This window comes from Silene latifolia, unplaced genomic scaffold (assembly GCF_048544455.1).
Source record: "Silene latifolia isolate original U9 population unplaced genomic scaffold, ASM4854445v1 scaffold_261, whole genome shotgun sequence".
Taxonomy (NCBI): Eukaryota; Viridiplantae; Streptophyta; class Magnoliopsida; order Caryophyllales; family Caryophyllaceae; genus Silene; species Silene latifolia.
The window spans coordinates 115,211-123,048 of NW_027413205.1; positions in this window are offsets into that span (position 1 = coordinate 115,211).

Below are 7,838 nucleotides of genomic sequence, written 5' to 3' on the forward strand. Positions count from 1 at the left end.
TTAATCCTTTTGTTCAATTGGTTCTCTACTTCGTTTTGGAATTCCTTGAATTTCTCAAATGCTTCACTCTTGTGTTTTATTAAATAGATATACCCATATCTACTTAAGTCATCGGTGAAGGTTATAAAGTAGTCATAATTACCACGAGCGGTGATACTCATTGGTCCGCATACATCGGTGTGTATGAGTCCTAATAGCTCACTAGCTCGTGTCCCTTTACCGCTAAAAGGATTACGAGTCATTTTGCCAAGTAGGCAATATTCGCATGTACCAAATGATTGATAATCAAATGGTGTAATCACATTAGTAGAAATTAATCTTTTGATGCGATTCTCGTTTATGTGACCTAATCGACAATGCCAAATGAACGCTTCACTTGGGTCACTTGTTTTGAGTTTCTTTGATTGAATGTTATAAATATCATTAGTCGGTTTTGAGGTCTCTAAAATGTAAATGCCATTTATGGAAGAAGCTTGGCCAATAACCAAATCATTCCTAGAAATAGAGCAACGATTGTTCTTAATGACAAAACAATAACCGTCCATGTCTAGCATGGCGATTGAGATAATGTTTTTAGAGAGCGTAGGAACATAAAAACAATTATGCAAATACAACTCAAAACCGTTTGGCAAAGCTAGAACATAAGTTCCTTTGGATTCCGCCGCTACCCGAGCTCCATTTCCAAGTCGAAGATCCACATCTCCTTGCTAAGCTTCTCCACATCTCTTAAACCCCGTAAATGATTACAAAGGTGAGAACCACAACCGGTATCTAGTACCCATGTCGTAGTGGAAGTATAATTTATATCAATAACATAAATTTCTTTAGGAATTGTACCTTTTGGAGTAATGAGTCCTTCCCTTATATTTCGCAAATACATAGGGCAATTCCTAAGCCAATGTCCCATGCCATAGCAATAATGGCACTCATCATTAACTTGCTTGAAGTTTTTGACTTTCTTTGCTTTCTTCTTGAACCTCTTGCCCTTTGAAGCAAGAACTTGATTGCTAGAGCTCCCACTAGCTTTGGCATCTTTATCTTCCAGAGACAAAGACCCTATAGATCGTATGAGGTAGTCTTCCTGAGACGGACTCACACGAGGTCTAGTAGTAGTGGGTGGTTTAGAAGAAGTGATGAAATTTAGGTTTCCATCCGAACCTATCCCGAAATGAAGTTCTCTAGTTGTATCGAAATTATTGTTGGAGCATACGTCGTCAAGAACATGGTGATATGACTCAATAGTAATTGGTGCGGTAGCATTTGTTGGATTCATTGTAATGCACTACAAATATGGAGGAAAGGAAATATTAACATTTGTCTTTTTAAATCATACTTGCAAATTTAACAAGATATGAACATTTATATAGTGACCTCTACCCAACTATAATAAATGATTCCAAGACCCAAATTCATATCGACTTAGGCACGGTGGGGCCGATACATCCTTTATCAATATAACTCGGTGGATTAACGTTTAATCGATTCTACTTTTAGAACTCTTGGTCGATAATATTACATTAACAATTATCTATAGCCCAAAACACATCGACAAGGGCACGGTGGGGCCGATACATCCCTTATCAAATACTTTTGTTGAGTTCAATCCAAATTTCGAATAAATGTGTCCATGATCCAAACCCACATTAACTTGGGCACGGTGGGGCCGATACATCCCTCATCAACATGAATTCGGTGGATTAACATTCATCACCCACTTCCCCTACGTAACAAGGTTTGTACCCCGGTGGGGCCGAGCGCACTCCCTCGCGAAATAGGTTTTCATGGTTTCTACTATTTGGTAAGGCTATGTCTCAATTGATAGTTTTAGCGAGAGGTCATGTCAAATTATTATCTATCACGTTTTAAGTGAACTAAAGCGGTGAACTACGATAATTATATTTGACACGGTCGATAAACTCGATAAAATAAGACAATGCATGTTTAGTTATGGCGATTTAGCGATGCATGTGACATAAAATAAAATGCAAGCATAAAGATAAATAAATCCTAGTATGGCCTTTCCTAAAATAGAAAAACTATTAATCTATTACATATTCGGAAACCAACTCCATTGGTCCCTTGAACTTGGGTTGTGGCACACATCTCGAGGTAACACCGTCTTTATGTATCGCCATTCTTGAAGAAATCCGTCTTTGGGAACTCCGAATGAATAAAATTACATAATAAATTACATAATTTCCTATTATACATTTGTAACTAAAATAAAATAAATCTATTAAATTACAAAACGGTGATACGAGATCACAATAAAAATTACAACCGAATCGATATTCCCATACATTTCGGAAATACCAATTAAAATCTAAGGCCATACTAAGTAAAATTACATAATTCAAAATTACATAAATTAAAATTATGACAATCATAAAGAAAAATGCAGCATTATAATATGTATGAACATGCTCAATTTTTATGCTAAATCGCCTTTAATTAGCCAATATCATATATTACTCGGTTTTTACGGATTTGCGTGATTTCAACATTTTATAATCACAAAAATACATAAACTCATATTTATGCATAAGTTAATTACCCTAACCTCTTAGGACTCAAAATATAGTCTTCACTAATAATTTTGACCATAATTAACTTTTATTTACAAAATTGTTCATAAATGGACCAAAATTACAAAAATAAGCTATTAAACTTCAAATAAATCCAAAAATTTCAAATAAATTCAAAATTTGAAATTTAAATTCATGAACATTCTGGAAAAATTCCATGACACTCATAATGTTCAAAATCTTAGGTTAAAAATTTCGAAATTTTTCCGGAAAAACAATGTTGCGGTTTATCGAATTATAATAAAATAATCATAAAAACATGGAAAAATTATTTTCACTAACTTTTCAATTTTAGATCTGAAAAATATAATAAAATGCAACATTATACGTTTTTCCTAAGTCATAGATTATGTTTTATTAATTTTACACTAATAATGTCACTATTTATGCTAATTTTTCTTCAAAAATTCATAAATCATGCTAAAAGACTTCTTTATAGCCAATTATTTTACACACATTTTGTAAAATTGCATGTGACAACATATTAATTTTCTATGACCAGATTCGAAATTTAACTCATATTAACCTATTTTTCTCTTAAATCCATATTTAATAATGAAAAATTCATTTTTCGAGCATAACAAGTGAAAAAATTATGAAAAATTACAGGTTATCTCAAAATAATATATGTGATAACATATCCAAAGATCAACTTAAAATTCGAAGTATAGCTAATTTTCGACCAAAAATGACATTTTTATTCATAAAATCACATTTAAATGCCATTATTGTAAATTATGAACAATAAAAATCCGAAAAATTAACCAAAATATCCTAAAACATTTTAGGACCAGAAATATTAACATGCATGTAATAATTTCGTGATATATCATAATAACACAAATTTTACAAGTTTTATTTTGTTATTCATATAACTCGGAAAAACTTTTAACCAATTTGCATGCAAACAACCGTGGCTCTTGATACCGATTGAAGGAAATGTAGATTCATATACATAAATAACATACTCATATATGCTAAACTAATTTGTCATAAAATTAAAACGGATTTTATGCATGCAAACAATAATATAAATAGAGGAGAAATCATGTCCTTACATAGTAGATTTCGGCTATTAAGGCACAAGAGAGATCACCTTTCTCTTCTTGTTCTTGAGCTTTTCCAATGGAAGAACAAAGATCTAAGTGTAAGATCTCTCCCTATGAATTATACCCAAGGCTTAACACTTAATCTAATTAATATTATTTGATCTAGTATAATATTAATGTAGGAGAAAATTGAACCAAAAACCTTTTAAAACTCTTATGTGTTTTCGGTTTTTAAGAGAGAAGAAGAGAGGATTTTCTTCTCACTAGAACTTATCTTTTTGGATGAGTAAAAATTAGAATGGAAATAATACACTACCTTTAGTATATTATTAGGCAAAATTAAAGAAAAACAATGATAGTTTTTCTTCCCCAAAACCGTGTAAGAGGAGGGCTATTGGGGAGCCAATGCATGGATAATTTGTTCTTCACAAGAAACAATAGGCTTGCATGCCTAGACTTGCTTTTTCATCATTATGTTTTATCAACTAAATAAAACAATTAACTAGCTTAATGCTCCCCAATTTTTCGGCACTTTACATATTATGGTGTCCATATTATTTTTGTCAATTGTCTATATGTTACATGTCACATGTCACATATATTTGATATGTAATTTTTATCATATTAAAAATCAACGTATTAATAAAATACGTCACATACAAAAATTGACTTAGTAATCTCATAATTACTTGTGCCAAAAATTTTACCAATTTATAAATCACAACTGATTGTATTTATAACAATTCATTCAATTTAATTGTTTACATTAAACAATTATTTCATCCGAGTAATGATACAATTCAATTACTCAGACCGTATCTTATTTAATCACATTTTAATATGATACGTAAATTTTACTTCCAAAATCGTCCGTCAATTTTCAAGTAATTTAATTAACTCGCAACATTATACGATCAATTAAATAATCAATTAAGTGTATTGCCCTTTAGGTATGACCTAGGGGTCAATCGATCACCACCGTCACACGACAGTAATGTCAAACTCTAGTCACCAATCATTACCGATATATGTTGACCAGGTTGACAAGAATAATATTACTTCCCAATTGTATTCTTTAGAATGAGATTTAATGATGATATTAAAATCACATGATCGCACTATTGTTGAGGACACATTTCCCAACATTTCTATTCCAAGGAACAAGCTCTGTGTTCCAAGGGGTTCATACAGGACCTCCTAATCGGGGAAGTCCATTCGGGAGGTTTGGGAGGGCATTTTGGTGTTCGAAAACAATGGACATACTACGGAACAGTTCCATTGGCCAAAAATGATGGGGATGTCCAAAATGTTCTCGGGAGATGTTCGATGTGTCAAATGGCTAAGAGTTCCTTCCAAACTGGCCCATATATCCCATTACCAGTACCAAGTAAGCCATGGGAGGATGTGAGCATGGATTTTATTGTTGCATTACCAAGGACACAGAGAGAAAGGATTCAATCATGGTTGTTGACAGTTCAAAGAAGATGGCCCATTTTATAGCTTGCAAGAAAAAAACGAGAAGATGCCGCGGATGTTGCTTTGAGCTATACCTAAAAGAAATTGTAAGGCTTCATGGAGTTCCAAAGACAATTGTCTCAGATAGAGATACAAAGTTCATGAGTTACTTTTGGAAAACTCTATGGAAGTCGCTCAAGACAAGATCGTTGTTCAAGACTTCTCACCACCCCCAAACAGATGGCCAAACTGAGGTCACCAACAAAACCTTGGGTAGGATTCTGAGATGTCTTGTAAGCAAGAGTCTAAAAGATTGGGACATCAAGTTAGCAGCAGCAGACTTTGCCTTCAACGTATCACCATCAATCACATCGGGTCATAGTCCTTTTGAGGTTGTCTATGGGATTAATCCACTAATGCCTGTAGACTTGTCATCTGTACCAAGAAAAGAGATGAATCATGATGCTAAGGCCAGGGCAGAACAGCTGCTGAAACTCCATGACACTGTGAAAAGGGAAATTGAGAAGACCAATGAGAAGTACATGAAACAGTCCAAGGTACATCAGAAAAGGAAAGAATTTGTTCCAGGGGATTTGGTCTGGGTTCACTTAAGAAAGGAGAGATTTCCAGCGAGAAGAAAGAACAAGTTAATGCCAAGAGCTGATGGTCCCTTTGAAATTATTGAGAGGATTGGTCCAAATGCCTACAAAGTGGATCTGCCAGGAGAGTATGAGGTGCATGGCACTTTTAATATAGGTGACCTAAGTCCCTATTATGAGGATGCTTTGAGGGGAGGAGTCATCGGGCTTGAGGACAAGCCCTGTTCAACCAGGGAGGTTGCAGCAGGAGCCACAGACACGGACACCCCACAAATGCAAGCAGGCCAAAACAACACCACACCCATTCCAGGAAGCAACCAAACTGGGCTAAGTTTAGAGGCTAATAGGTACGAGTACAAGCCCAACCACCAGCTGCCACCATGGCCAACTGGTTGGTCACTAAACTAGGCTCAGAAAAGTCCTAGGGGTCCAAGGGAAAATCACAATGCAAGTCCTAGAAAACCAAGCTGACAGAATCTGCAAAAAAATGACAAACAACAAAAGCAAACTTTCCATTTCTGGCTAAACCATGAGGAAAAAGCACACAAAGAACTTTTGGCTTGTCTTCCCATATACCAGATACAACCTAGAGCCAATTTTAATGCCAAGGACTCAATCATTTCGTCCTCAAGTGCCTACATTCAACAGAAAAGCCAGCAATGCAAAGAAAGGACCACAACCCATCACTTCACACCGCATTTCTCTTTTGTTTTCATTCCAATTTACAATTAAGAGCTTTTAAACCGTTGTAATATTGTACTTGGACTCTTACCAGCATGTGAGGAGGGATCCTGACCCTTGGATGTAGTTTTCTTTCAAGTTTGTAACCTAAAAGGGCCTATATAAGGACCTCAACTCGATCGTTGTAACACAAATGATTTATGAATGAAACCTGAGAATTCTCTCAAATTTAAACCTCTTAATCTTGTGCTTAGTCTGTAGATTAGAGTCAGGCTTGATAATAACTTGTGCTTAGACTGTGGTTATTGATTAAGTACCTGTTAGTAGAGTATAAACTTTCCCGTCTTTGAGGCCGAGACTGTGGTTAGTTTAGCTTTACCTTGTTTGTTTCGATTGAGTCTTTCCTGTGTTAACCTGTGGAATCTCTTAACTCTAACACCCCAAATTGTTAGCTTAATTCCCTGTGAGAATTCTGTGGGTTTTATAGTTGATAATTATATCCAAAGTTCCCTCCTTTCAGTCAAATCCCAGAACTGTCTCAATTACAGTCCTTTGTGTTCACATCGGTCGAGTTCAGTTGAGTCTTAAAAATACTTTGAGTCCTCTAAAAATCCTGGAGATTTACTCAGAGTTAGTTCTCATATCAAAGTAATTTACTGCCAAGTTTCATGATTTTAGGAGGTCAATTCATAATTTTATTAAATAGCACAAGTTTATTGCATTCCTGAGAACTTGTCTTGTTTCTGCTGGTTTGTTTGTTGTTTTTGTCTAAACCCTTGGACATTACACTGCAAATTGGTATATCAGAGCAAGGTTTTAACACGATTCCATCTTGTGTTAGTCTTGGGAAGGAAAGTGAGTTCATTTTTACCCTAACTACAACAAAACTACAAAAAATAACCCATGAGTGAAGAGAGATTTACTGGTATTGAGACCAGGGTGGATCAGATAGCAGGAAGAATCAATGAACTGGTAAATATTGTCAACACTCTTGCAGAAGGAGTTCCTAACAGCCACCCTACGAGGCGGAGGCGGGGGTAGAGGCTTTGTTGGAGCATGAAGAGGACAACCATACCACCAGGAACATGGAGAAGACATGTCAGATACTGATGAATCTATGGCAGAGGGCATCTACATGGAAAGAGACAAAGATATAAAGGTAGAAATTCCTGATTTCCATGGTAGTTTAAACCCTGAAGATTTGTTAGACTGGATTAGAACTGTTGAGAGAGTCTTTGAATTTAAGGGATATACTGACAGGAAAGCTTTCAAAGTTTCTATCCTTAAATTCAAAGGTTATGCCTCACTTTGGTATGAAACCCCAAAAGCCAGAGAATGAGAGAAGGCAAGGAACCCATTAAATCTTGGCTAAAACTTAAAAAGAAATTGAAGGATAAGTTTATAGCTAAAGATTACACACAGGATATGTTTATCAAGTTAACTCAAAAAACAAGACCAACAATCTATTG